Here is a 26487-nt window from a genome sequence, read left to right as displayed (position 1 = left end):
GGCAGCGCATCAAAGGTGCGCAATGCTGGTGCGAACCCGGGAGCGCTCCGATGTGTGCTCCAAGGTGCGGCGTGCACGAAGTCCGAGCCCGGTTTGCCCCGGGTGCGCACCTCGCGTGCACCTTCGCCGGGGTGAGCACCTTGGCTGGGTTGCGCGCCCTGGTGCGTACCAAGGAGCGCTCTGAAGTGTGCTCCAAGGTGCGGCGTGCACGAAGTCGGAGCCCGGTTTGCCCCGGGTGTGCACCTCGGGTGCGCACCTCGCGTGCACCTTCGCTGCGGTGGGCACCTTGGCTGGGTTGCGCGCCTTGGTGGGCACCATGCAGTGCACGAAGTCGGAGCCCGGTTTGCCCCGGGCGCGCACCTCCGCCAGGGTGGGCACCTTGGTGCGCACAACTTGCCTGGGCTGCGCATCAGGAAGGGCTCAAGATGGCACCCGCGTTCCGTTTTTTTCACTATCTTTCAGAACGGAAATTTTAAAATATCGTTTTTTTTTGCCTTTTCTGGAAATTAGTGAAGGCAGCGCATCAAAGGTGCGCAACGCTGGTGCGAACCTGGGAGCGCTCCGATGTGTGCTCCAAGGTGCGGCGTGCACGAAGTCGGAGCCCGGTTTGCCTCGGGTGCGCCCTGGTGGGCACCATGGTGCGCACCAAGGAGCGCTCCGAAGTGTGCTCCAAGGTGCGGCCTGCACGAAGTCGGAGCCCGGTTTGCCCCGGGTGTGCACCTCGGGTGGGCACCTTGGTGCGCATGCCTTGCCTGGGCTGCGCACCAGGGCGGGCTCAAGATGGCACCCGCGTTCCTTTTTTTTCACTATCTTTCAAAACGGAAATTTTAAAATCTCATTTTTTTTTGCCTTTTTCTGGAAATTAGTGAAGGCAGCGCATCAAAGGTGCGCACCTCGCTGCCCACCACGGTGCGCAACGCCGGTGGGCACCCGGGAGTGCTTCGAAGTGTGCTCCAAGGTGCTGCGTGCACGTTGTCGGAGCCCGGTTTGCCCCGGGTGCGCACCTCGCGTGCACCTTCGTCGGGGTGGGCACCTTGGCTTGGTTTGCCCCGGCTGCGCTCCGAAGCGGGGTTATTGGAGCGCCGCCTCTTTTTTTGTCGGAGCGTTTGGTGGGGTTTCTCGCATTGGCTCTTCCGAGGCCCGGTTGCCACCCTGGCGCGCACGAAGTCGGAAGTAGGGTTAATTGCCCGGGTGCGCACCTTTGCCAGGGTGGCACCTTACCTGGGCTGCGCACCAGGGCGGGCTCAAGATGGCACGCGCGTTCCGTTTTTTTCACTATCTTTCAAAACGGAAATTTTAAAATCTCCTTTTTTTTTTGCCTTTTCTGGAAATTAGTGAAGGCAGCGCATCAAAGGTGCGCACCTCGCTGCCCACCTTGGTGTGCTCTGAGGTGCGCACCCGGGAGCGCTACGAAGTGTGCTCCAAGGTGCGGCGTGCACGTTGTCGGAGCCCGGTTTGCCCCGGGTGCGCACCTCGCCTGCACCTTGGCCGGGGTGGGCACCTTGGCTGGGTTTGCCCAGGGTGCGCTCCGAAGCGGGGTTACTGGAGCGCCCCCTCTTTTTTTGTCAGAGAGTTTGGTGGGGTTTCTCGCATTGGCTCTTCCCAGGCCCGGTTGTTGGGTGCGCTCCCACCCTGGCGCGCGCGAAGTTGGAAGTTGGGTTAATTGCCCGGGCGCGCACCTTCGCCAGGGTGGGCACCTTGGTGCGCAAACCTTGGCTGGGCTGCGCACCAGGGCGGGCTCAAGATGGCACCAGCATTCCCTTTTTCTCACTATCTTTCAAAACGGAAATTTTAAAATCTCGTTTTTTTTTTGCCTTTTATGGAAATTAGTGAAGGCATCGCATCAAAGGTGCGCACCTCGCTGCCCACCTTGGTGTGCTCCGAGGTGCCCACCACGGTGCGCAACGCCGGTGCGAACCCGGGAGCGCCCCGATGTGTGCTCCAAGGTGCGGCGTGCACGAAGTCGGACCCCGGTTTGCCCCGGGTGCGCACCTCGCGTGCACCTTGGTGCGCACACCTTGGCTGGGTTGCGCGGCCTGGTGGGCACCATGGTGCGCACCAAGGAGCGCTCCGAAGTGTGCTCCAAGGTGCGGCGTGCACGAAGTCGGAGCCCGGTTTGCCCCGGGTGCGCACCTTCGCCGCGGTGGGCACCATGGCGTGCACGAAGTCGGAGCCCGGTTTGCCCCGGGTGCGCACCTCGCGTGCACCTTCGCCGGGGTGGGCACCTCGGCTGGGTTGCGCGCCCTGGTGCGCACCAAGGAGCGCTCTGAAGTGTGCTCCAAGGTGCGGCGTGCACGAAGTCGGAGCCCGGTTTGCCCCGGGTGTGCACCTCGCGTGCACCTTCGCTGCGGTGGGCACCTTGGCTGGGTTGCGCGCCTTGGTGGGCACCATGCAGTGCACGAAGTCGGAGCCCGGTTTGCCCCGGGCGCGCACCTCCGCCAGGGTGGGCACCTTGGTGCGCACAACTTGCCTGGGCTGCGCACCAGGAAGGGCTCAAGATGGCACCCGCGTTCCGTTTTTTTCACTATCTTTCAGAACGGAAATTTTAAAATATCGTTTTTTTTTGCCTTTTCTGGAAATTAGTGAAGGCAGCGCATCAAAGGTGCGCAACGCTGGTGCGAACCTGGGAGCGCTCCGATGTGTGCTCCAAGGTGCGGCGTGCACGAAGTCGGACCCCGGTTTGCCCCGGGTGCGCACCTCGCGTGCACCTTGGTGCGCACACCTTGGCTGGGTTGCGCGCCCTGGTGGGCACCATGGTGCGCACCAAGGAGCGCTCCGAAGTGTGCTCCAAGGTGCGGCGTGCACGAAGTCGGAGCCCGGTTTGCCCCGGGTGCGCACCTCGCGTGCACCTTCGCCGCGGTGGGCACCATGGCGTGCACGAAGTCGGAGCCCGGTTTGCCCCGGGTGCGCACCTCGCGTGCACCTTCGCCGGGGTGGGCACCTTAGTGTGCAGACCTTGGCTGGGTTGCGCGCCCTGGTGGGCACCATGGTGCGCACCAAGGAGCGCTCCGAAGTGTGCTCCAAGGTGCGGCCTGCACGAAGTCGGAGCCCGGTTTGCCCCGGGTGTGCACCTCGGGTGGGCACCTTGGTGCGCATGCCTTGCCTGGGCTGCGCACCAGGGCGGGCTCAAGATGGCACCCGCGTTCCTTTTTTTTCACTATCTTTCAAAACGGAAATTTTAAAATCTCATTTTTTTTTGCCTTTTTCTGGAAATTAGTGAAGGCAGCGCATCAAAGGTGCGCACCTCGCTGCCCACCACGGTGCGCAACGCCGGTGGGCACCCGGGAGTGCTTCGAAGTGTGCTCCAAGGTGCTGCGTGCACGTTGTCGGAGCCCGGTTTGCCCCGGGTGCGCACCTCGCGTGCACCTTCGTCGGGGTGGGCACCTTGGCTGGGTTTGCCCCGGCTGCGCTCCGAAGCGGGGTTATTGGAGCGCCGCCTCTTTTTTTGTCGGAGCGTTTGGTGGGGTTTCTCGCATTGGCTCTTCCGAGGCCCGGTTGCCACCCTGGCGCGCACGAAGTCGGAAGTAGGGTTAATTGCCCGGGTGCGCACCTTTGCCAGGGTGGGCACCTTACCTGGGCTGCGCACCAGGGCGGGCTCAAGATGGCACGCGCGTTCCGTTTTTTTCACTATCTTTCAAAACGGAAATTTTAAAATCTCCTTTTTTTTTTGCCTTTTCTGGAAATTAGTGAAGGCAGCGCATCAAAGGTGCGCACCTCGCTGCCCACCTTGGTGTGCTCTGAGGTGCGCACCCGGGAGCGCTACGAAGTGTGCTCCAAGGTGCGGCGTGCACGTTGTCGGAGCCCGGTTTGCCCCGGGTGCGCACCTCGCCTGCACCTTGGCCGGGGTGGGCACCTTGGCTGGGTTTGCCCAGGGTGCGCTCCGAAGCGGGGTTACTGGAGCGCCCCCTCTTTTTTTGTCAGAGCGTTTGGTGGGGTTTCTCGCATTGGCTCTTCCCAGGCCCGGTTGTTGGGTGCGCTCCCACCCTGGCGCGCGCGAAGTTGGAAGTTGGGTTAATTGCCCGGGCGCGCACCTTCGCCAGGGTGGGCACCTTGGTGCGCACACCTTGGCTGGGCTGCGCACCAGGGCGGGCTCAAGATGGCACCAGCATTCCCTTTTTCTCACTATCTTTCAAAACGGAAATTTTAAAATCTCGTTTTTTTTTTGCCTTTTATGGAAATTAGTGAAGGCATCGCATCAAAGGTGCGCACCTCGCTGCCCACCTTGGTGTGCTCCGAGGTGCCCACCACGGTGCGCAACGCCGGTGCGAACCCGGGAGCGCCCCGATGTGTGCTCCAAGGTGCGGCGTGCACGAAGTCGGACCCCGGTTTGCCCCGGGTGCGCACCTCGCGTGCACCTTGGTGCGCACACCTTGGCTGGGTTGCGCGGCCTGGTGGGCACCATGGTGCGCACCAAGGAGCGCTCCGAAGTGTGCTCCAAGGTGCGGCGTGCACGAAGTCGGAGCCCGGTTTGCCCCGGGTACGCACCTCGCGTGCACCTTCGCCGGGGTGGGCACCTCGGCTGGGTTGCGCGCCCTGGTGCGCACCAAGGAGCGCTCCGAAGTGTGCTCCAAGGTGCGGCGTGCACGAAGTCGGAGCCCGGTTTGCCCCGGGTGCGCACCTTCGCCGCGGTGCGCACCATGGCGTGCACGAAGTCGGAGCCCGGTTTGCCCCGGGTGCGCACCTCGCGTGCACCTTCGGCGGGGTTGCGCGCCCTGGTGGGCACCATGGTGCGCACCAAGGAGCGCTCCGAAGTGTGCTCCAAGGTGCGGCGTGCACGAAGTCGGAGCCCGGTTTGCCCCGGGTGCGCACCTCGCGTGCACCTTCGGCGGGGTTGCGCGCCCTGGTGGGCACCATGGTGCGCACCAAGGAGCGCTCCGAAGTGTGCTCCAAGGTGCGGCGTGCACGAAGTCGGAGCCCGGTTTGCCCCGGGTGCGCACCTCGCGTGCACCTTCGCCGCGGTGGGCACCATGGCGTGCACGAAGTCGGAGCCCGGTTTGCCCCGGGTGCGCACCTCGCGTGCACCTTCGCCGGGGTGGGCACCTCGGCTGGGTTGCGCGCCCTGGTGCGCACCAAGGAGCGCTCCGAAGTGTGCTCCAAGGTGCGGCGTGCACGAAGTCGGAGCCCGGTTTGCCCCGGGTGCGCACCTCGCGTGCACCTTCGCCAGGGTGGGCACCTCGGTGCGCACACCTTCTCAATGTTTTCTTGCCTTTTCTGGAAATTGGTGAAGGCAGCGCATCAAAGGTGCGCACCTCGGTGTGCTCCGAGGTGCGAACCCGAGAGCGCTCCGAGGTGCCCACGAAGTCGAAAGTCGGGTTAATTGCATTGTTTTCCCCGGGTGCGCTCCGAGGTGCGCAACATCGGCGCGCACCAAGGAGGGCTCCGAAGTGTGCTCCAAGGTGCGCACGATGGCGTGCACCTCTGGTGCGCACGATTCGGAGCTCGGTTTGACCGGGGTGCGCACACCTTGGCTGGGTTGCGCACCTTTTGTGCGCTCCAAGGTGCGCACGAAGTCGGAGCTCGGTTTGCCCCGGGTGCGCACCTTCGCCAGGGTGCGCACCTTGATGCGCACGCCTTGGCTGGGCTGCGCACCTTGGTGGGCGCCATGGTGCGCACCTTTCGTGCGCTCCAAGGTGCGCACGAAGTCGGAGCTCGGTTTGCCCCGGGTGCGCACCTTGGTGGGCGCCATGGTGCACTCCGAGGTGCCCAAGATTGGTGCGCACCAAGGAGCGCTCCGAAGTGCGCTCCAAGGTGCGCGCGAAGTCGAAAGTTGGGTTAATTGTCCGGTTTGCCTCGGGTGCGCACCTTGCGTGCACCTTCGCCAGGGTGGGCGCCTTGGTGCGCACACCTTGGCTGGGCTGCGCACACCTTGGCACCCGCGTTTCCTTCATTTTAAATTTTTTTTTTTTACAATCTCTCAAGTGGGAAATTCTATAATCTCAACTTTTTTTGCCTTTTCAGGAAACTTTTGAATGGAGCGCATCATTGGTGCGCTCCGAAGTGTGCTCCAAAGCTCTCTCCAGCTGCGTGCACCTGCCCCGGCCGCGCACCCGGCCCCGCCCAGCTTCGCTCACCTGTCCCGGGCGTCTGGTGCGGAACCTTAGAGTAAGAAACATCACCGTGCACCTTGGCCAACGTGCGCGACTCGACCGAGCGCGCACTGGCCGAGGTGCACACCGATTTCACCTGGGTGCGCGCGCAGCACCTCGGGCGCACCGGGGTGCGCGCACAACGCCCGGGTTGCACCGTGGCCTGTGTGCTCGGGGCGCCTCGGGTGCGCGCTCGGTGTCGCCCCCGCGCGCGCGGTAGTGCGGGCAGCGCACCCCGGCCCGGCCCGGCCCCGACGAGAACGCAAACGGGCAAAAGGTTTATTCAAATAGCATTGCGACGCCCGGCGAAAAACTAAAAAAGGGTGCAACACCGGGACTTCCCGGGAGGTCACCCATCCCAGTACTACTCCGGCCCAAGCGCGCTTAACTGCGGAGTTCTGATGGGATCCGGTGCACTAACGCTGGTATGATCGCACCCGTTATGAGCTTGTCGCAGTGTGTACTTAGCAAACCGCGACCCACGTGCGAATCCACCCCGGCCACCCACCCCCGTCGAGGTGCACACCCTCCCTCGCGAAGTGCGCCCCGTTCGCCAAGTGTGAGCCCTGCCCGGGTGCGCGCACCTTGCTAGGGCGTCGGGTGTGCACCCGGCCCGGCCTACGTGCGTGCACCTGGAGGGGGCGTCGTGTGCGTGCAGTGTCCCGTCTGCAACGCGGTGCCCACACACCACCTCGGGCGCAACGACCTGCGCTCACATGTGGGCCGAGTGCACCTTGGTGCATGTTCGGGGCGCCTCGGGTGCACGCTCGATCTTGCCCCGGTGCACCAAGGCGCTCGGTTTGCCCCGGGTGCGCACTTGGTGCAAGGTGGGCACCCAAAATAGGGATCAAGCACCAAAACACAAGTTTCGGGATGCAAAATGGGACCCAAGGACCACAAATGCGTTCCAAGACCCATGATGGGTCCACGAGAACAAAAATGTGTTCCGAGACTTAATAAACAAATATTGGGTTTTAGGAGAAGAAACATGCTCTGATGCCCAAAACGAGAATCGACCCCGAAAAGGCCACAGGCCAAAAGTGGGATGCGAGACAAAAAAAAATGGGACCCGAGGACCAAAATTGGGTTCCCAGGTCGAAGACAGGGCAACCGGACAAGAAACGACCTCTAAGGCTCGAAATGAGTCCCGACGACTAAAACTTGACAAGAAGCACCCATCAGGCACCCAACTCGACACCCATGGGATGCCGACCCACCCGGGCTTCCACCTAGCACACCTTGGCACCCACCCACCCTCGCACCCAACCTCGCACCCAACTTAGCACCTTTGAACCCACATTGGCACTCACCCTGACCCTGGCACCTTGGAACCCACATTGGCACTCACCTTGACCCTGGCACCCACCTTTGCACTCACCTTGGGACCCACCCTGGCTCCCACCTCGGCACCCACCCAGACACCCACCTTGGTTCCTTGGCACCCACCTTGGATCCTTGGCACCCACCCCGACACCCACCTTGGCACGCAACTTGGCTACTTGCCACCCACCTTGGCTCCTTGACGCCCACCCCGACAACCACCCCGTGACCTACCCTGGCTAGGGTTGGTGCACACCCACCCTGGTGCCCACCTTGGCACCCACCCTATGACCCACCTTGGCACGCACCTTAGTACCCACCCCGTTACCCACCCTAGGACCCACCCCGTGACCCACCTTGGCCAGGGTGGGTGCCTTGGTGCGCACAACTTGCCTGGGCTGCACACCAGGGCGGGCTCAAGATGGCACCCGCGTTCCGTTTTTTTCACTATCTTTCAAAACGGAAATTTTAAAATCTCATTTTTTTCTTTTTTTTGCCTTTTCTGGAAATTAGTGAAGGCAGCGCATCAAAGGTGCGCAATGCTGGTGCGAACCCGGGAGCGCTCCGATGTGTGCTCCAAGGTGCGGCGTGCACGAAGTCCGAGCCCGGTTTGCCCCGGGTGCGCACCTCGCGTGCACCTTCGCCGGGGTGAGCACCTTGGCTGGGTTGCGCGCCCTGGTGCGTACCAAGGAGCGCTCTGAAGTGTGCTCCAAGGTGCGGCGTGCACGAAGTCGGAGCCTGGTTTGCCCCGGGTGTGCACCTCGGGTGCGCACCTCGCGTGCACCTTCGCTGCGGTGGGCACCTTGGCTGGGTTGCGCGCCTTGGTGGGCACCATGCAGTGCACGAAGTCGGAGCCCGGTTTGCCCCGGGCGCGCACCTCCGCCAGGGTGGGCACCTTGGTGCGCACAACTTGCCTGGGCTGCGCATCAGGAAGGGCTCAAGATGGCACCCGCGTTCCGTTTTTTTCACTATCTTTCAGAACGGAAATTTTAAAATATCGTTTTTTTTTGCCTTTTCTGGAAATTAGTGAAGGCAGCGCATCAAAGGTGCGCAACGCTGGTGCGAACCTGGGAGCGCTCCGATGTGTGCTCCAAGGTGCGGCGTGCACGAAGTCGGAGCCCGGTTTGCCTCGGGTGCGCCCTGGTGGGCACCATGGTGCGCACCAAGGAGCGCTCCGAAGTGTGCTCCAAGGTGCGGCCTGCACGAAGTCGGAGCCCGGTTTGCCCCGGGTGTGCACCTCGGGTGGGCACCTTGGTGCGCATGCCTTGCCTGGGCTGCGCACCAGGGCGGGCTCAAGATGGCACCCGCGTTCCTTTTTTTTCACTATCTTTCAAAACGGAAATTTTAAAATCTCATTTTTTTTTGCCTTTTTCTGGAAATTAGTGAAGGCAGCGCATCAAAGGTGCGCACCTCGCTGCCCACCACGGTGCGCAACGCCGGTGGGCACCCGGGAGTGCTTCGAAGTGTGCTCCAAGGTGCTGCGTGCACGTTGTCGGAGCCCGGTTTGCCCCGGGTGCGCACCTCGCGTGCACCTTCGTCGGGGTGGGCACCTTGGCTTGGTTTGCCCCGGCTGCGCTCCGAAGCGGGGTTATTGGAGCGCCGCCTCTTTTTTTGTCGGAGCGTTTGGTGGGGTTTCTCGCATTGGCTCTTCCGAGGCCCGGTTGCCACCCTGGCGCGCACGAAGTCGGAAGTAGGGTTAATTGCCCGGGTGCGCACCTTTGCCAGGGTGGCACCTTACCTGGGCTGCGCACCAGGGCGGGCTCAAGATGGCACGCGCGTTCCGTTTTTTTCACTATCTTTCAAAACGGAAATTTTAAAATCTCCTTTTTTTTTTGCCTTTTCTGGAAATTAGTGAAGGCAGCGCATCAAAGGTGCGCACCTCGCTGCCCACCTTGGTGTGCTCTGAGGTGCGCACCCGGGAGCGCTACGAAGTGTGCTCCAAGGTGCGGCGTGCACGTTGTCGGAGCCCGGTTTGCCCCGGGTGCGCACCTCGCCTGCACCTTGGCCGGGGTGGGCACCTTGGCTGGGTTTGCCCAGGGTGCGCTCCGAAGCGGGGTTACTGGAGCGCCCCCTCTTTTTTTGTCAGAGAGTTTGGTGGGGTTTCTCGCATTGGCTCTTCCCAGGCCCGGTTGTTGGGTGCGCTCCCACCCTGGCGCGCGCGAAGTTGGAAGTTGGGTTAATTGCCCGGGCGCGCACCTTCGCCAGGGTGGGCACCTTGGTGCGCAAACCTTGGCTGGGCTGCGCACCAGGGCGGGCTCAAGATGGCACCAGCATTCCCTTTTTCTCACTATCTTTCAAAACGGAAATTTTAAAATCTCGTTTTTTTTTTGCCTTTTATGGAAATTAGTGAAGGCATCGCATCAAAGGTGCGCACCTCGCTGCCCACCTTGGTGTGCTCCGAGGTGCCCACCACGGTGCGCAACGCCGGTGCGAACCCGGGAGCGCCCCGATGTGTGCTCCAAGGTGCGGCGTGCACGAAGTCGGACCCCGGTTTGCCCCGGGTGCGCACCTCGCGTGCACCTTGGTGCGCACACCTTGGCTGGGTTGCGCGGCCTGGTGGGCACCATGGTGCGCACCAAGGAGCGCTCCGAAGTGTGCTCCAAGGTGCGGCGTGCACGAAGTCGGAGCCCGGTTTGCCCCGGGTGCGCACCTTCGCCGCGGTGGGCACCATGGCGTGCACGAAGTCGGAGCCCGGTTTGCCCCGGGTGCGCACCTCGCGTGCACCTTCGCCGGGGTGGGCACCTCGGCTGGGTTGCGCGCCCTGGTGCGCACCAAGGAGCGCTCTGAAGTGTGCTCCAAGGTGCGGCGTGCACGAAGTCGGAGCCCGGTTTGCCCCGGGTGTGCACCTCGCGTGCACCTTCGCTGCGGTGGGCACCTTGGCTGGGTTGCGCGCCTTGGTGGGCACCATGCAGTGCACGAAGTCGGAGCCCGGTTTGCCCCGGGCGCGCACCTCCGCCAGGGTGGGCACCTTGGTGCGCACAACTTGCCTGGGCTGCGCACCAGGAAGGGCTCAAGATGGCACCCGCGTTCCGTTTTTTTCACTATCTTTCAGAACGGAAATTTTAAAATATCGTTTTTTTTTGCCTTTTCTGGAAATTAGTGAAGGCAGCGCATCAAAGGTGCGCAACGCTGGTGCGAACCTGGGAGCGCTCCGATGTGTGCTCCAAGGTGCGGCGTGCACGAAGTCGGACCCCGGTTTGCCCCGGGTGCGCACCTCGCGTGCACCTTGGTGCGCACACCTTGGCTGGGTTGCGCGCCCTGGTGGGCACCATGGTGCGCACCAAGGAGCGCTCCGAAGTGTGCTCCAAGGTGCGGCGTGCACGAAGTCGGAGCCCGGTTTGCCCCGGGTGCGCACCTCGCGTGCACCTTCGCCGCGGTGGGCACCATGGCGTGCACGAAGTCGGAGCCCGGTTTGCCCCGGGTGCGCACCTCGCGTGCACCTTCGCCGGGGTGGGCACCTTAGTGTGCAGACCTTGGCTGGGTTGCGCGCCCTGGTGGGCACCATGGTGCGCACCAAGGAGCGCTCCGAAGTGTGCTCCAAGGTGCGGCCTGCACGAAGTCGGAGCCCGGTTTGCCCCGGGTGTGCACCTCGGGTGGGCACCTTGGTGCGCATGCCTTGCCTGGGCTGCGCACCAGGGCGGGCTCAAGATGGCACCCGCGTTCCTTTTTTTTCACTATCTTTCAAAACGGAAATTTTAAAATCTCATTTTTTTTTGCCTTTTTCTGGAAATTAGTGAAGGCAGCGCATCAAAGGTGCGCACCTCGCTGCCCACCACGGTGCGCAACGCCGGTGGGCACCCGGGAGTGCTTCGAAGTGTGCTCCAAGGTGCTGCGTGCACGTTGTCGGAGCCCGGTTTGCCCCGGGTGCGCACCTCGCGTGCACCTTCGTCGGGGTGGGCACCTTGGCTGGGTTTGCCCCGGCTGCGCTCCGAAGCGGGGTTATTGGAGCGCCGCCTCTTTTTTTGTCGGAGCGTTTGGTGGGGTTTCTCGCATTGGCTCTTCCGAGGCCCGGTTGCCACCCTGGCGCGCACGAAGTCGGAAGTAGGGTTAATTGCCCGGGTGCGCACCTTTGCCAGGGTGGGCACCTTACCTGGGCTGCGCACCAGGGCGGGCTCAAGATGGCACGCGCGTTCCGTTTTTTTCACTATCTTTCAAAACGGAAATTTTAAAATCTCCTTTTTTTTTTGCCTTTTCTGGAAATTAGTGAAGGCAGCGCATCAAAGGTGCGCACCTCGCTGCCCACCTTGGTGTGCTCTGAGGTGCGCACCCGGGAGCGCTACGAAGTGTGCTCCAAGGTGCGGCGTGCACGTTGTCGGAGCCCGGTTTGCCCCGGGTGCGCACCTCGCCTGCACCTTGGCCGGGGTGGGCACCTTGGCTGGGTTTGCCCAGGGTGCGCTCCGAAGCGGGGTTACTGGAGCGCCCCCTCTTTTTTTGTCAGAGCGTTTGGTGGGGTTTCTCGCATTGGCTCTTCCCAGGCCCGGTTGTTGGGTGCGCTCCCACCCTGGCGCGCGCGAAGTTGGAAGTTGGGTTAATTGCCCGGGCGCGCACCTTCGCCAGGGTGGGCACCTTGGTGCGCACACCTTGGCTGGGCTGCGCACCAGGGCGGGCTCAAGATGGCACCAGCATTCCCTTTTTCTCACTATCTTTCAAAACGGAAATTTTAAAATCTCGTTTTTTTTTTGCCTTTTATGGAAATTAGTGAAGGCATCGCATCAAAGGTGCGCACCTCGCTGCCCACCTTGGTGTGCTCCGAGGTGCCCACCACGGTGCGCAACGCCGGTGCGAACCCGGGAGCGCCCCGATGTGTGCTCCAAGGTGCGGCGTGCACGAAGTCGGACCCCGGTTTGCCCCGGGTGCGCACCTCGCGTGCACCTTGGTGCGCACACCTTGGCTGGGTTGCGCGGCCTGGTGGGCACCATGGTGCGCACCAAGGAGCGCTCCGAAGTGTGCTCCAAGGTGCGGCGTGCACGAAGTCGGAGCCCGGTTTGCCCCGGGTACGCACCTCGCGTGCACCTTCGCCGGGGTGGGCACCTCGGCTGGGTTGCGCGCCCTGGTGCGCACCAAGGAGCGCTCCGAAGTGTGCTCCAAGGTGCGGCGTGCACGAAGTCGGAGCCCGGTTTGCCCCGGGTGCGCACCTTCGCCGCGGTGCGCACCATGGCGTGCACGAAGTCGGAGCCCGGTTTGCCCCGGGTGCGCACCTCGCGTGCACCTTCGGCGGGGTTGCGCGCCCTGGTGGGCACCATGGTGCGCACCAAGGAGCGCTCCGAAGTGTGCTCCAAGGTGCGGCGTGCACGAAGTCGGAGCCCGGTTTGCCCCGGGTGCGCACCTCGCGTGCACCTTCGGCGGGGTTGCGCGCCCTGGTGGGCACCATGGTGCGCACCAAGGAGCGCTCCGAAGTGTGCTCCAAGGTGCGGCGTGCACGAAGTCGGAGCCCGGTTTGCCCCGGGTGCGCACCTCGCGTGCACCTTCGCCGCGGTGGGCACCATGGCGTGCACGAAGTCGGAGCCCGGTTTGCCCCGGGTGCGCACCTCGCGTGCACCTTCGCCGGGGTGGGCACCTCGGCTGGGTTGCGCGCCCTGGTGCGCACCAAGGAGCGCTCCGAAGTGTGCTCCAAGGTGCGGCGTGCACGAAGTCGGAGCCCGGTTTGCCCCGGGTGCGCACCTCGCGTGCACCTTCGCCAGGGTGGGCACCTCGGTGCGCACACCTTCTCAATGTTTTCTTGCCTTTTCTGGAAATTGGTGAAGGCAGCGCATCAAAGGTGCGCACCTCGGTGTGCTCCGAGGTGCGAACCCGAGAGCGCTCCGAGGTGCCCACGAAGTCGAAAGTCGGGTTAATTGCATTGTTTTCCCCGGGTGCGCTCCGAGGTGCGCAACATCGGCGCGCACCAAGGAGGGCTCCGAAGTGTGCTCCAAGGTGCGCACGATGGCGTGCACCTCTGGTGCGCACGATTCGGAGCTCGGTTTGACCGGGGTGCGCACACCTTGGCTGGGTTGCGCACCTTTTGTGCGCTCCAAGGTGCGCACGAAGTCGGAGCTCGGTTTGCCCCGGGTGCGCACCTTCGCCAGGGTGCGCACCTTGATGCGCACGCCTTGGCTGGGCTGCGCACCTTGGTGGGCGCCATGGTGCGCACCTTTCGTGCGCTCCAAGGTGCGCACGAAGTCGGAGCTCGGTTTGCCCCGGGTGCGCACCTTGGTGGGCGCCATGGTGCACTCCGAGGTGCCCAAGATTGGTGCGCACCAAGGAGCGCTCCGAAGTGCGCTCCAAGGTGCGCGCGAAGTCGAAAGTTGGGTTAATTGTCCGGTTTGCCTCGGGTGCGCACCTTGCGTGCACCTTCGCCAGGGTGGGCGCCTTGGTGCGCACACCTTGGCTGGGCTGCGCACACCTTGGCACCCGCGTTTCCTTCATTTTAAATTTTTTTTTTTTACAATCTCTCAAGTGGGAAATTCTATAATCTCAACTTTTTTTGCCTTTTCAGGAAACTTTTGAATGGAGCGCATCATTGGTGCGCTCCGAAGTGTGCTCCAAAGCTCTCTCCAGCTGCGTGCACCTGCCCCGGCCGCGCACCCGGCCCCGCCCAGCTTCGCTCACCTGTCCCGGGCGTCTGGTGCGGAACCTTAGAGTAAGAAACATCACCGTGCACCTTGGCCAACGTGCGCGACTCGACCGAGCGCGCACTGGCCGAGGTGCACACCGATTTCACCTGGGTGCGCGCGCAGCACCTCGGGCGCACCGGGGTGCGCGCACAACGCCCGGGTTGCACCGTGGCCTGTGTGCTCGGGGCGCCTCGGGTGCGCGCTCGGTGTCGCCCCCGCGCGCGCGGTAGTGCGGGCAGCGCACCCCGGCCCGGCCCGGCCCCGACGAGAACGCAAACGGGCAAAAGGTTTATTCAAATAGCATTGCGACGCCCGGCGAAAAACTAAAAAAGGGTGCAACACCGGGACTTCCCGGGAGGTCACCCATCCCAGTACTACTCCGGCCCAAGCGCGCTTAACTGCGGAGTTCTGATGGGATCCGGTGCACTAACGCTGGTATGATCGCACCCGTTATGAGCTTGTCGCAGTGTGTACTTAGCAAACCGCGACCCACGTGCGAATCCACCCCGGCCACCCACCCCCGTCGAGGTGCACACCCTCCCTCGCGAAGTGCGCCCCGTTCGCCAAGTGTGAGCCCTGCCCGGGTGCGCGCACCTTGCTAGGGCGTCGGGTGTGCACCCGGCCCGGCCTACGTGCGTGCACCTGGAGGGGGCGTCGTGTGCGTGCAGTGTCCCGTCTGCAACGCGGTGCCCACACACCACCTCGGGCGCAACGACCTGCGCTCACATGTGGGCCGAGTGCACCTTGGTGCATGTTCGGGGCGCCTCGGGTGCACGCTCGATCTTGCCCCGGTGCACCAAGGCGCTCGGTTTGCCCCGGGTGCGCACTTGGTGCAAGGTGGGCACCCAAAATAGGGATCAAGCACCAAAACACAAGTTTCGGGATGCAAAATGGGACCCAAGGACCACAAATGCGTTCCAAGACCCATGATGGGTCCACGAGAACAAAAATGTGTTCCGAGACTTAATAAACAAATATTGGGTTTTAGGAGAAGAAACATGCTCTGATGCCCAAAACGAGAATCGACCCCGAAAAGGCCACAGGCCAAAAGTGGGATGCGAGACAAAAAAAAATGGGACCCGAGGACCAAAATTGGGTTCCCAGGTCGAAGACAGGGCAACCGGACAAGAAACGACCTCTAAGGCTCGAAATGAGTCCCGACGACTAAAACTTGACAAGAAGCACCCATCAGGCACCCAACTCGACACCCATGGGATGCCGACCCACCCGGGCTTCCACCTAGCACACCTTGGCACCCACCCACCCTCGCACCCAACCTCGCACCCAACTTAGCACCTTTGAACCCACATTGGCACTCACCCTGACCCTGGCACCTTGGAACCCACATTGGCACTCACCTTGACCCTGGCACCCACCTTTGCACTCACCTTGGGACCCACCCTGGCTCCCACCTCGGCACCCACCCAGACACCCACCTTGGTTCCTTGGCACCCACCTTGGATCCTTGGCACCCACCCCGACACCCACCTTGGCACGCAACTTGGCTACTTGCCACCCACCTTGGCTCCTTGACGCCCACCCCGACAACCACCCCGTGACCTACCCTGGCTAGGGTTGGTGCACACCCACCCTGGTGCCCACCTTGGCACCCACCCTATGACCCACCTTGGCACGCACCTTAGTACCCACCCCGTTACCCACCCTAGGACCCACCCCGTGACCCACCTTGGCCAGGGTGGGTGCCTTGGTGCGCACAACTTGCCTGGGCTGCACACCAGGGCGGGCTCAAGATGGCACCCGCGTTCCGTTTTTTTCACTATCTTTCAAAACGGAAATTTTAAAATCTCATTTTTTTCTTTTTTTTGCCTTTTCTGGAAATTAGTGAAGGCAGCGCATCAAAGGTGCGCAATGCTGGTGCGAACCCGGGAGCGCTCCGATGTGTGCTCCAAGGTGCGGCGTGCACGAAGTCCGAGCCCGGTTTGCCCCGGGTGCGCACCTCGCGTGCACCTTCGCCGGGGTGAGCACCTTGGCTGGGTTGCGCGCCCTGGTGCGTACCAAGGAGCGCTCTGAAGTGTGCTCCAAGGTGCGGCGTGCACGAAGTCGGAGCCCGGTTTGCCCCGGGTGTGCACCTCGGGTGCGCACCTCGCGTGCACCTTCGCTGCGGTGGGCACCTTGGCTGGGTTGCGCGCCTTGGTGGGCACCATGCAGTGCACGAAGTCGGAGCCCGGTTTGCCCCGGGCGCGCACCTCCGCCAGGGTGGGCACCTTGGTGCGCACAACTTGCCTGGGCTGCGCATCAGGAAGGGCTCAAGATGGCACCCGCGTTCCGTTTTTTTCACTATCTTTCAGAACGGAAATTTTAAAATATCGTTTTTTTTTGCCTTTTCTGGAAATTAGTGAAGGCAGCGCATCAAAGGTGCGCAACGCTGGTGCGAACCTGGGAGCGCTCCGATGTGTGCTCCAAGGTGCGGCGTGCACGAAGTCGGAGCCCGGTTTGCCTCGGGTGCGCCCTGGTGGGCACCATGGTGCGCACCAAGGAGCGCTCCGAAGTGTGCTCCAAGGTGCGGCCTGCACGAAGTCGGAGCCCGGTTTGCCCCGGGTGTGCACCTCGGGTGGGCACCTTGGTGCGCATGCCTTGCCTGGGCTGCGCACCAGGGCGGGCTCAAGATGGCACCCGCGTTCCTTTTTTTTCACTATCTTTCAAAACGGAAATTTTAAAATCTCATTTTTTTTTGCCTTTTTCTGGAAATTAGTGAAGGCAGCGCATCAAAGGTGCGCACCTCGCTGCCCACCACGGTGCGCAACGCCGGTGGGCACCCGGGAGTGCTTCGAAGTGTGCTCCAAGGTGCTGCGTGCACGTTGTCGGAGCCCGGTTTGCCCCGGGTGCGCACCTCGCGTGCACCTTCGTCGGGGTGGGCACCTTGGCTTGGTTTGCCCCGGCTGCGCTCCGAAGCGGGGTTATTGGAGCGCCGCCTCTTTTTTTGTCGGAGCGTTTGGTGGGGTTTCTCGCATTGGCTCTTCCGAGGCCCGGTTGCCACCCTGGCGCGCACGAAGTCGGAAGTAGGGTTAATTGCCCGGGTGCGCACCTTTGCCAGGGTGGCACCTTACCTGGGCTGCGCACCAGGGCGGGCTCAAGATGGCACGCGCGTTCCGTTTTTTTCACTATCTTTCAAAACGGAAATTTTAAAATCTCCTTTTTTTTTTGCCTTTTCTGGAAATTAGTGAAGGCAGCGCATCAAAGGTGCGCACCTCGCTGCCCACCTTGGTGTGCTCTGAGGTGCGCACCCGGGAGCGCTACGAAGTGTGCTCCAAGGTGCGGCGTGCACGTTGTCGGAGCCCGGTTTGCCCCGGGTGCGCACCTCGCCTGCACCTTGGCCGGGGTGGGCACCTTGGCTGGGTTTGCCCAGGGTGCGCTCCGAAGCGGGGTTACTGGAGCGCCCCCTCTTTTTTTGTCAGAGAGTTTGGTGGGGTTTCTCGCATTGGCTCTTCCCAGGCCCGGTTGTTGGGTGCGCTCCCACCCTGGCGCGCGCGAAGTTGGAAGTTGGGTTAATTGCCCGGGCGCGCACCTTCGCCAGGGTGGGCACCTTGGTGCGCAAACCTTGGCTGGGCTGCGCACCAGGGCGGGCTCAAGATGGCACCAGCATTCCCTTTTTCTCACTATCTTTCAAAACGGAAATTTTAAAATCTCGTTTTTTTTTTGCCTTTTATGGAAATTAGTGAAGGCATCGCATCAAAGGTGCGCACCTCGCTGCCCACCTTGGTGTGCTCCGAGGTGCCCACCACGGTGCGCAACGCCGGTGCGAACCCGGGAGCGCCCCGATGTGTGCTCCAAGGTGCGGCGTGCACGAAGTCGGACCCCGGTTTGCCCCGGGTGCGCACCTCGCGTGCACCTTGGTGCGCACACCTTGGCTGGGTTGCGCGGCCTGGTGGGCACCATGGTGCGCACCAAGGAGCGCTCCGAAGTGTGCTCCAAGGTGCGGCGTGCACGAAGTCGGAGCCCGGTTTGCCCCGGGTGCGCACCTTCGCCGCGGTGGGCACCATGGCGTGCACGAAGTCGGAGCCCGGTTTGCCCCGGGTGCGCACCTCGCGTGCACCTTCGCCGGGGTGGGCACCTCGGCTGGGTTGCGCGCCCTGGTGCGCACCAAGGAGCGCTCTGAAGTGTGCTCCAAGGTGCGGCGTGCACGAAGTCGGAGCCCGGTTTGCCCCGGGTGTGCACCTCGCGTGCACCTTCGCTGCGGTGGGCACCTTGGCTGGGTTGCGCGCCTTGGTGGGCACCATGCAGTGCACGAAGTCGGAGCCCGGTTTGCCCCGGGCGCGCACCTCCGCCAGGGTGGGCACCTTGGTGCGCACAACTTGCCTGGGCTGCGCACCAGGAAGGGCTCAAGATGGCACCCGCGTTCCGTTTTTTTCACTATCTTTCAGAACGGAAATTTTAAAATATCGTTTTTTTTTGCCTTTTCTGGAAATTAGTGAAGGCAGCGCATCAAAGGTGCGCAACGCTGGTGCGAACCTGGGAGCGCTCCGATGTGTGCTCCAAGGTGCGGCGTGCACGAAGTCGGACCCCGGTTTGCCCCGGGTGCGCACCTCGCGTGCACCTTGGTGCGCACACCTTGGCTGGGTTGCGCGCCCTGGTGGGCACCATGGTGCGCACCAAGGAGCGCTCCGAAGTGTGCTCCAAGGTGCGGCGTGCACGAAGTCGGAGCCCGGTTTGCCCCGGGTGCGCACCTCGCGTGCACCTTCGCCGCGGTGGGCACCATGGCGTGCACGAAGTCGGAGCCCGGTTTGCCCCGGGTGCGCACCTCGCGTGCACCTTCGCCGGGGTGGGCACCTTAGTGTGCAGACCTTGGCTGGGTTGCGCGCCCTGGTGGGCACCATGGTGCGCACCAAGGAGCGCTCCGAAGTGTGCTCCAAGGTGCGGCCTGCACGAAGTCGGAGCCCGGTTTGCCCCGGGTGTGCACCTCGGGTGGGCACCTTGGTGCGCATGCCTTGCCTGGGCTGCGCACCAGGGCGGGCTCAAGATGGCACCCGCGTTCCTTTTTTTTCACTATCTTTCAAAACGGAAATTTTAAAATCTCATTTTTTTTTGCCTTTTTCTGGAAATTAGTGAAGGCAGCGCATCAAAGGTGCGCACCTCGCTGCCCACCACGGTGCGCAACGCCGGTGGGCACCCGGGAGTGCTTCGAAGTGTGCTCCAAGGTGCTGCGTGCACGTTGTCGGAGCCCGGTTTGCCCCGGGTGCGCACCTCGCGTGCACCTTCGTCGGGGTGGGCACCTTGGCTGGGTTTGCCCCGGCTGCGCTCCGAAGCGGGGTTATTGGAGCGCCGCCTCTTTTTTTGTCGGAGCGTTTGGTGGGGTTTCTCGCATTGGCTCTTCCGAGGCCCGGTTGCCACCCTGGCGCGCACGAAGTCGGAAGTAGGGTTAATTGCCCGGGTGCGCACCTTTGCCAGGGTGGGCACCTTACCTGGGCTGCGCACCAGGGCGGGCTCAAGATGGCACGCGCGTTCCGTTTTTTTCACTATCTTTCAAAACGGAAATTTTAAAATCTCCTTTTTTTTTTGCCTTTTCTGGAAATTAGTGAAGGCAGCGCATCAAAGGTGCGCACCTCGCTGCCCACCTTGGTGTGCTCTGAGGTGCGCACCCGGGAGCGCTACGAAGTGTGCTCCAAGGTGCGGCGTGCACGTTGTCGGAGCCCGGTTTGCCCCGGGTGCGCACCTCGCCTGCACCTTGGCCGGGGTGGGCACCTTGGCTGGGTTTGCCCAGGGTGCGCTCCGAAGCGGGGTTACTGGAGCGCCCCCTCTTTTTTTGTCAGAGCGTTTGGTGGGGTTTCTCGCATTGGCTCTTCCCAGGCCCGGTTGTTGGGTGCGCTCCCACCCTGGCGCGCGCGAAGTTGGAAGTTGGGTTAATTGCCCGGGCGCGCACCTTCGCCAGGGTGGGCACCTTGGTGCGCACACCTTGGCTGGGCTGCGCACCAGGGCGGGCTCAAGATGGCACCAGCATTCCCTTTTTCTCACTATCTTTCAAAACGGAAATTTTAAAATCTCGTTTTTTTTTTGCCTTTTATGGAAATTAGTGAAGGCATCGCATCAAAGGTGCGCACCTCGCTGCCCACCTTGGTGTGCTCCGAGGTGCCCACCACGGTGCGCAACGCCGGTGCGAACCCGGGAGCGCCCCGATGTGTGCTCCAAGGTGCGGCGTGCACGAAGTCGGACCCCGGTTTGCCCCGGGTGCGCACCTCGCGTGCACCTTGGTGCGCACACCTTGGCTGGGTTGCGCGGCCTGGTGGGCACCATGGTGCGCACCAAGGAGCGCTCCGAAGTGTGCTCCAAGGTGCGGCGTGCACGAAGTCGGAGCCCGGTTTGCCCCGGGTACGCACCTCGCGTGCACCTTCGCCGGGGTGGGCACCTCGGCTGGGTTGCGCGCCCTGGTGCGCACCAAGGAGCGCTCCGAAGTGTGCTCCAAGGTGCGGCGTGCACGAAGTCGGAGCCCGGTTTGCCCCGGGTGCGCACCTTCGCCGCGGTGCGCACCATGGCGTGCACGAAGTCGGAGCCCGGTTTGCCCCGGGTGCGCACCTCGCGTGCACCTTCGGCGGGGTTGCGCGCCCTGGTGGGCACCATGGTGCGCACCAAGGAGCGCTCCGAAGTGTGCTCCAAGGTGCGGCGTGCACGAAGTCGGAGCCCGGTTTGCCCCGGGTGCGCACCTCGCGTGCACCTTCGGCGGGGTTGCGCGCCCTGGTGGGCACCATGGTGCGCACCAAGGAGCGCTCCGAAGTGTGCTCCAAGGTGCGGCGTGCACGAAGTCGGAGCCCGGTTTGCCCCGGGTGCGCACCTCGCGTGCACCTTCGCCGCGGTGGGCACCATGGCGTGCACGAAGTCGGAGCCCGGTTTGCCCCGGGTGCGCACCTCGCGTGCACCTTCGCCGGGGTGGGCACCTCGGCTGGGTTGCGCGCCCTGGTGCGCACCAAGGAGCGCTCCGAAGTGTGCTCCAAGGTGCGGCGTGCACGAAGTCGGAGCCCGGTTTGCCCCGGGTGCGCACCTCGCGTGCACCTTCGCCAGGGTGGGCACCTCGGTGCGCACACCTTCTCAATGTTTTCTTGCCTTTTCTGGAAATTGGTGAAGGCAGCGCATCAAAGGTGCGCACCTCGGTGTGCTCCGAGGTGCGAACCCGAGAGCGCTCCGAGGTGCCCACGAAGTCGAAAGTCGGGTTAATTGCATTGTTTTCCCCGGGTGCGCTCCGAGGTGCGCAACATCGGCGCGCACCAAGGAGGGCTCCGAAGTGTGCTCCAAGGTGCGCACGATGGCGTGCACCTCTGGTGCGCACGATTCGGAGCTCGGTTTGACCGGGGTGCGCACACCTTGGCTGGGTTGCGCACCTTTTGTGCGCTCCAAGGTGCGCACGAAGTCGGAGCTCGGTTTGCCCCGGGTGCGCACCTTCGCCAGGGTGCGCACCTTGATGCGCACGCCTTGGCTGGGCTGCGCACCTTGGTGGGCGCCATGGTGCGCACCTTTCGTGCGCTCCAAGGTGCGCACGAAGTCGGAGCTCGGTTTGCCCCGGGTGCGCACCTTGGTGGGCGCCATGGTGCACTCCGAGGTGCCCAAGATTGGTGCGCACCAAGGAGCGCTCCGAAGTGCGCTCCAAGGTGCGCGCGAAGTCGAAAGTTGGGTTAATTGTCCGGTTTGCCTCGGGTGCGCACCTTGCGTGCACCTTCGCCAGGGTGGGCGCCTTGGTGCGCACACCTTGGCTGGGCTGCGCACACCTTGGCACCCGCGTTTCCTTCATTTTAAATTTTTTTTTTTTACAATCTCTCAAGTGGGAAATTCTATAATCTCAACTTTTTTTGCCTTTTCAGGAAACTTTTGAATGGAGCGCATCATTGGTGCGCTCCGAAGTGTGCTCCAAAGCTCTCTCCAGCTGCGTGCACCTGCCCCGGCCGCGCACCCGGCCCCGCCCAGCTTCGCTCACCTGTCCCGGGCGTCTGGTGCGGAACCTTAGAGTAAGAAACATCACCGTGCACCTTGGCCAACGTGCGCGACTCGACCGAGCGCGCACTGGCCGAGGTGCACACCGATTTCACCTGGGTGCGCGCGCAGCACCTCGGGCGCACCGGGGTGCGCGCACAACGCCCGGGTTGCACCGTGGCCTGTGTGCTCGGGGCGCCTCGGGTGCGCGCTCGGTGTCGCCCCCGCGCGCGCGGTAGTGCGGGCAGCGCACCCCGGCCCGGCCCGGCCCCGACGAGAACGCAAACGGGCAAAAGGTTTATTCAAATAGCATTGCGACGCCCGGCGAAAAACTAAAAAAGGGTGCAACACCGGGACTTCCCGGGAGGTCACCCATCCCAGTACTACTCCGGCCCAAGCGCGCTTAACTGCGGAGTTCTGATGGGATCCGGTGCACTAACGCTGGTATGATCGCACCCGTTATGAGCTTGTCGCAGTGTGTACTTAGCAAACCGCGACCCACGTGCGAATCCACCCCGGCCACCCACCCCCGTCGAGGTGCACACCCTCCCTCGCGAAGTGCGCCCCGTTCGCCAAGTGTGAGCCCTGCCCGGGTGCGCGCACCTTGCTAGGGCGTCGGGTGTGCACCCGGCCCGGCCTACGTGCGTGCACCTGGAGGGGGCGTCGTGTGCGTGCAGTGTCCCGTCTGCAACGCGGTGCCCACACACCACCTCGGGCGCAACGACCTGCGCTCACATGTGGGCCGAGTGCACCTTGGTGCATGTTCGGGGCGCCTCGGGTGCACGCTCGATCTTGCCCCGGTGCACCAAGGCGCTCGGTTTGCCCCGGGTGCGCACTTGGTGCAAGGTGGGCACCCAAAATAGGGATCAAGCACCAAAACACAAGTTTCGGGATGCAAAATGGGACCCAAGGACCACAAATGCGTTCCAAGACCCATGATGGGTCCACGAGAACAAAAATGTGTTCCGAGACTTAATAAACAAATATTGGGTTTTAGGAGAAGAAACATGCTCTGATGCCCAAAACGAGAATCGACCCCGAAAAGGCCACAGGCCAAAAGTGGGATGCGAGACAAAAAAAAATGGGACCCGAGGACCAAAATTGGGTTCCCAGGTCGAAGACAGGGCAACCGGACAAGAAACGACCTCTAAGGCTCGAAATGAGTCCCGACGACTAAAACTTGACAAGAAGCACCCATCAGGCACCCAACTCGACACCCATGGGATGCCGACCCACCCGGGCTTCCACCTAGCACACCTTGGCACCCACCCACCCTCGCACCCAACCTCGCACCCAACTTAGCACCTTTGAACCCACATTGGCACTCACCCTGACCCTGGCACCTTGGAACCCACATTGGCACTCACCTTGACCCTGGCACCCACCTTTGCACTCACCTTGGGACCCACCCTGGCTCCCACCTCGGCACCCACCCAGACACCCACCTTGGTTCCTTGGCACCCACCTTGGATCCTTGGCACCCACCCCGACACCCACCTTGGCACGCAACTTGGCTACTTGCCACCCACCTTGGCTCCTTGACGCCCACCCCGACAACCACCCCGTGACCTACCCTGGCTAGGGTTGGTGCACACCCACCCTGGTGCCCACCTTGGCACCCACCCTATGACCCACCTTGGCACGCACCTTAGTACCCACCCCGTTACCCACCCTAGGACCCACCCCGTGACCCACCTTGGCCAGGGTGGGTGCCTTGGTGCGCACAACTTGCCTGGGCTGCACACCAGGGCGGGCTCAAGATGGCACCCGCGTTCCGTTTTTTTCACTATCTTTCAAAACGGAAATTTTAAAATCTCATTTTTTTCTTTTTTTTGCCTTTTCTGGAAATTAGTGAAGGCAGCGCATCAAAGGTGCGCAATGCTGGTGCGAACCCGGGAGCGCTCCGATGTGTGCTCCAAGGTGCGGCGTGCACGAAGTCCGAGCCCGGTTTGCCCCGGGTGCGCACCTCGCGTGCACCTTCGCCGGGGTGAGCACCTTGGCTGGGTTGCGCGCCCTGGTGCGTACCAAGGAGCGCTCTGAAGTGTGCTCCAAGGTGCGGCGTGCACGAAGTCGGAGCCTGGTTTGCCCCGGGTGTGCACCTCGGGTGCGCACCTCGCGTGCACCTTCGCTGCGGTGGGCACCTTGGCTGGGTTGCGCGCCTTGGTGGGCACCATGCAGTGCACGAAGTCGGAGCCCGGTTTGCCCCGGGCGCGCACCTCCGCCAGGGTGGGCACCTTGGTGCGCACAACTTGCCTGGGCTGCGCATCAGGAAGGGCTCAAGATGGCACCCGCGTTCCGTTTTTTTCACTATCTTTCAGAACGGAAATTTTAAAATATCGTTTTTTTTTGCCTTTTCTGGAAATTAGTGAAGGCAGCGCATCAAAGGTGCGCAACGCTGGTGCGAACCTGGGAGCGCTCCGATGTGTGCTCCAAGGTGCGGCGTGCACGAAGTCGGAGCCCGGTTTGCCTCGGGTGCGCCCTGGTGGGCACCATGGTGCGCACCAAGGAGCGCTCCGAAGTGTGCTCCAAGGTGCGGCCTGCACGAAGTCGGAGCCCGGTTTGCCCCGGGTGTGCACCTCGGGTGGGCACCTTGGTGCGCATGCCTTGCCTGGGCTGCGCACCAGGGCGGGCTCAAGATGGCACCCGCGTTCCTTTTTTTTCACTATCTTTCAAAACGGAAATTTTAAAATCTCATTTTTTTTTGCCTTTTTCTGGAAATTAGTGAAGGCAGCGCATCAAAGGTGCGCACCTCGCTGCCCACCACGGTGCGCAACGCCGGTGGGCACCCGGGAGTGCTTCGAAGTGTGCTCCAAGGTGCTGCGTGCACGTTGTCGGAGCCCGGTTTGCCCCGGGTGCGCACCTCGCGTGCACCTTCGTCGGGGTGGGCACCTTGGCTTGGTTTGCCCCGGCTGCGCTCCGAAGCGGGGTTATTGGAGCGCCGCCTCTTTTTTTGTCGGAGCGTTTGGTGGGGTTTCTCGCATTGGCTCTTCCGAGGCCCGGTTGCCACCCTGGCGCGCACGAAGTCGGAAGTAGGGTTAATTGCCCGGGTGCGCACCTTTGCCAGGGTGGCACCTTACCTGGGCTGCGCACCAGGGCGGGCTCAAGATGGCACGCGCGTTCCGTTTTTTTCACTATCTTTCAAAACGGAAATTTTAAAATCTCCTTTTTTTTTTGCCTTTTCTGGAAATTAGTGAAGGCAGCGCATCAAAGGTGCGCACCTCGCTGCCCACCTTGGTGTGCTCTGAGGTGCGCACCCGGGAGCGCTACGAAGTGTGCTCCAAGGTGCGGCGTGCACGTTGTCGGAGCCCGGTTTGCCCCGGGTGCGCACCTCGCCTGCACCTTGGCCGGGGTGGGCACCTTGGCTGGGTTTGCCCAGGGTGCGCTCCGAAGCGGGGTTACTGGAGCGCCCCCTCTTTTTTTGTCAGAGAGTTTGGTGGGGTTTCTCGCATTGGCTCTTCCCAGGCCCGGTTGTTGGGTGCGCTCCCACCCTGGCGCGCGCGAAGTTGGAAGTTGGGTTAATTGCCCGGGCGCGCACCTTCGCCAGGGTGGGCACCTTGGTGCGCAAACCTTGGCTGGGCTGCGCACCAGGGCGGGCTCAAGATGGCACCAGCATTCCCTTTTTCTCACTATCTTTCAAAACGGAAATTTTAAAATCTCGTTTTTTTTTTGCCTTTTATGGAAATTAGTGAAGGCATCGCATCAAAGGTGCGCACCTCGCTGCCCACCTTGGTGTGCTCCGAGGTGCCCACCACGGTGCGCAACGCCGGTGCGAACCCGGGAGCGCCCCGATGTGTGCTCCAAGGTGCGGCGTGCACGAAGTCGGACCCCGGTTTGCCCCGGGTGCGCACCTCGCGTGCACCTTGGTGCGCACACCTTGGCTGGGTTGCGCGGCCTGGTGGGCACCATGGTGCGCACCAAGGAGCGCTCCGAAGTGTGCTCCAAGGTGCGGCGTGCACGAAGTCGGAGCCCGGTTTGCCCCGGGTGCGCACCTTCGCCGCGGTGGGCACCATGGCGTGCACGAAGTCGGAGCCCGGTTTGCCCCGGGTGCGCACCTCGCGTGCACCTTCGCCGGGGTGGGCACCTCGGCTGGGTTGCGCGCCCTGGTGCGCACCAAGGAGCGCTCTGAAGTGTGCTCCAAGGTGCGGCGTGCACGAAGTCGGAGCCCGGTTTGCCCCGGGTGTGCACCTCGCGTGCACCTTCGCTGCGGTGGGCACCTTGGCTGGGTTGCGCGCCTTGGTGGGCACCATGCAGTGCACGAAGTCGGAGCCCGGTTTGCCCCGGGCGCGCACCTCCGCCAGGGTGGGCACCTTGGTGCGCACAACTTGCCTGGGCTGCGCACCAGGAAGGGCTCAAGATGGCACCCGCGTTCCGTTTTTTTCACTATCTTTCAGAACGGAAATTTTAAAATATCGTTTTTTTTTGCCTTTTCTGGAAATTAGTGAAGGCAGCGCATCAAAGGTGCGCAACGCTGGTGCGAACCTGGGAGCGCTCCGATGTGTGCTCCAAGGTGCGGCGTGCACGAAGTCGGACCCCGGTTTGCCCCGGGTGCGCACCTCGCGTGCACCTTGGTGCGC

General features: G+C 62.8%; 3 non-coding genes across 3 annotated transcripts; all 3 read right to left on the bottom strand.

Moving 5' to 3' along the window:
* Positions 1–6406: 6406 nt before the first annotated feature.
* On the bottom strand, positions 6407–6525 carry LOC131871587 (5S ribosomal RNA). Its single transcript, XR_009369801.1, has one exon. It is a non-coding gene; the product is annotated as a 5S ribosomal RNA (ribosomal RNA).
* Positions 6526–14329: 7804 nt separating this feature from the next.
* Positions 14330–14448, bottom strand: LOC131871586 (5S ribosomal RNA). The gene has a single exon (XR_009369800.1). It is a non-coding gene; the product is annotated as a 5S ribosomal RNA (ribosomal RNA).
* A 7804-nt stretch (positions 14449–22252) lies between these two features.
* Positions 22253–22371, bottom strand: LOC131871585 (5S ribosomal RNA). The gene has a single exon (XR_009369799.1). It is a non-coding gene; the product is annotated as a 5S ribosomal RNA (ribosomal RNA).
* Positions 22372–26487: the final 4116 nt, after the last annotated feature.

The sequence above is a fragment of the Cryptomeria japonica genome, unplaced genomic scaffold (assembly GCF_030272615.1).
Source record: "Cryptomeria japonica unplaced genomic scaffold, Sugi_1.0 HiC_scaffold_428, whole genome shotgun sequence".
Classification (NCBI taxonomy): Eukaryota; Viridiplantae; Streptophyta; class Pinopsida; order Cupressales; family Cupressaceae; genus Cryptomeria; species Cryptomeria japonica.
Note: the sequence above shows the minus strand (reverse complement) of the source record. Positions and strands in the feature narration are given on the sequence as shown.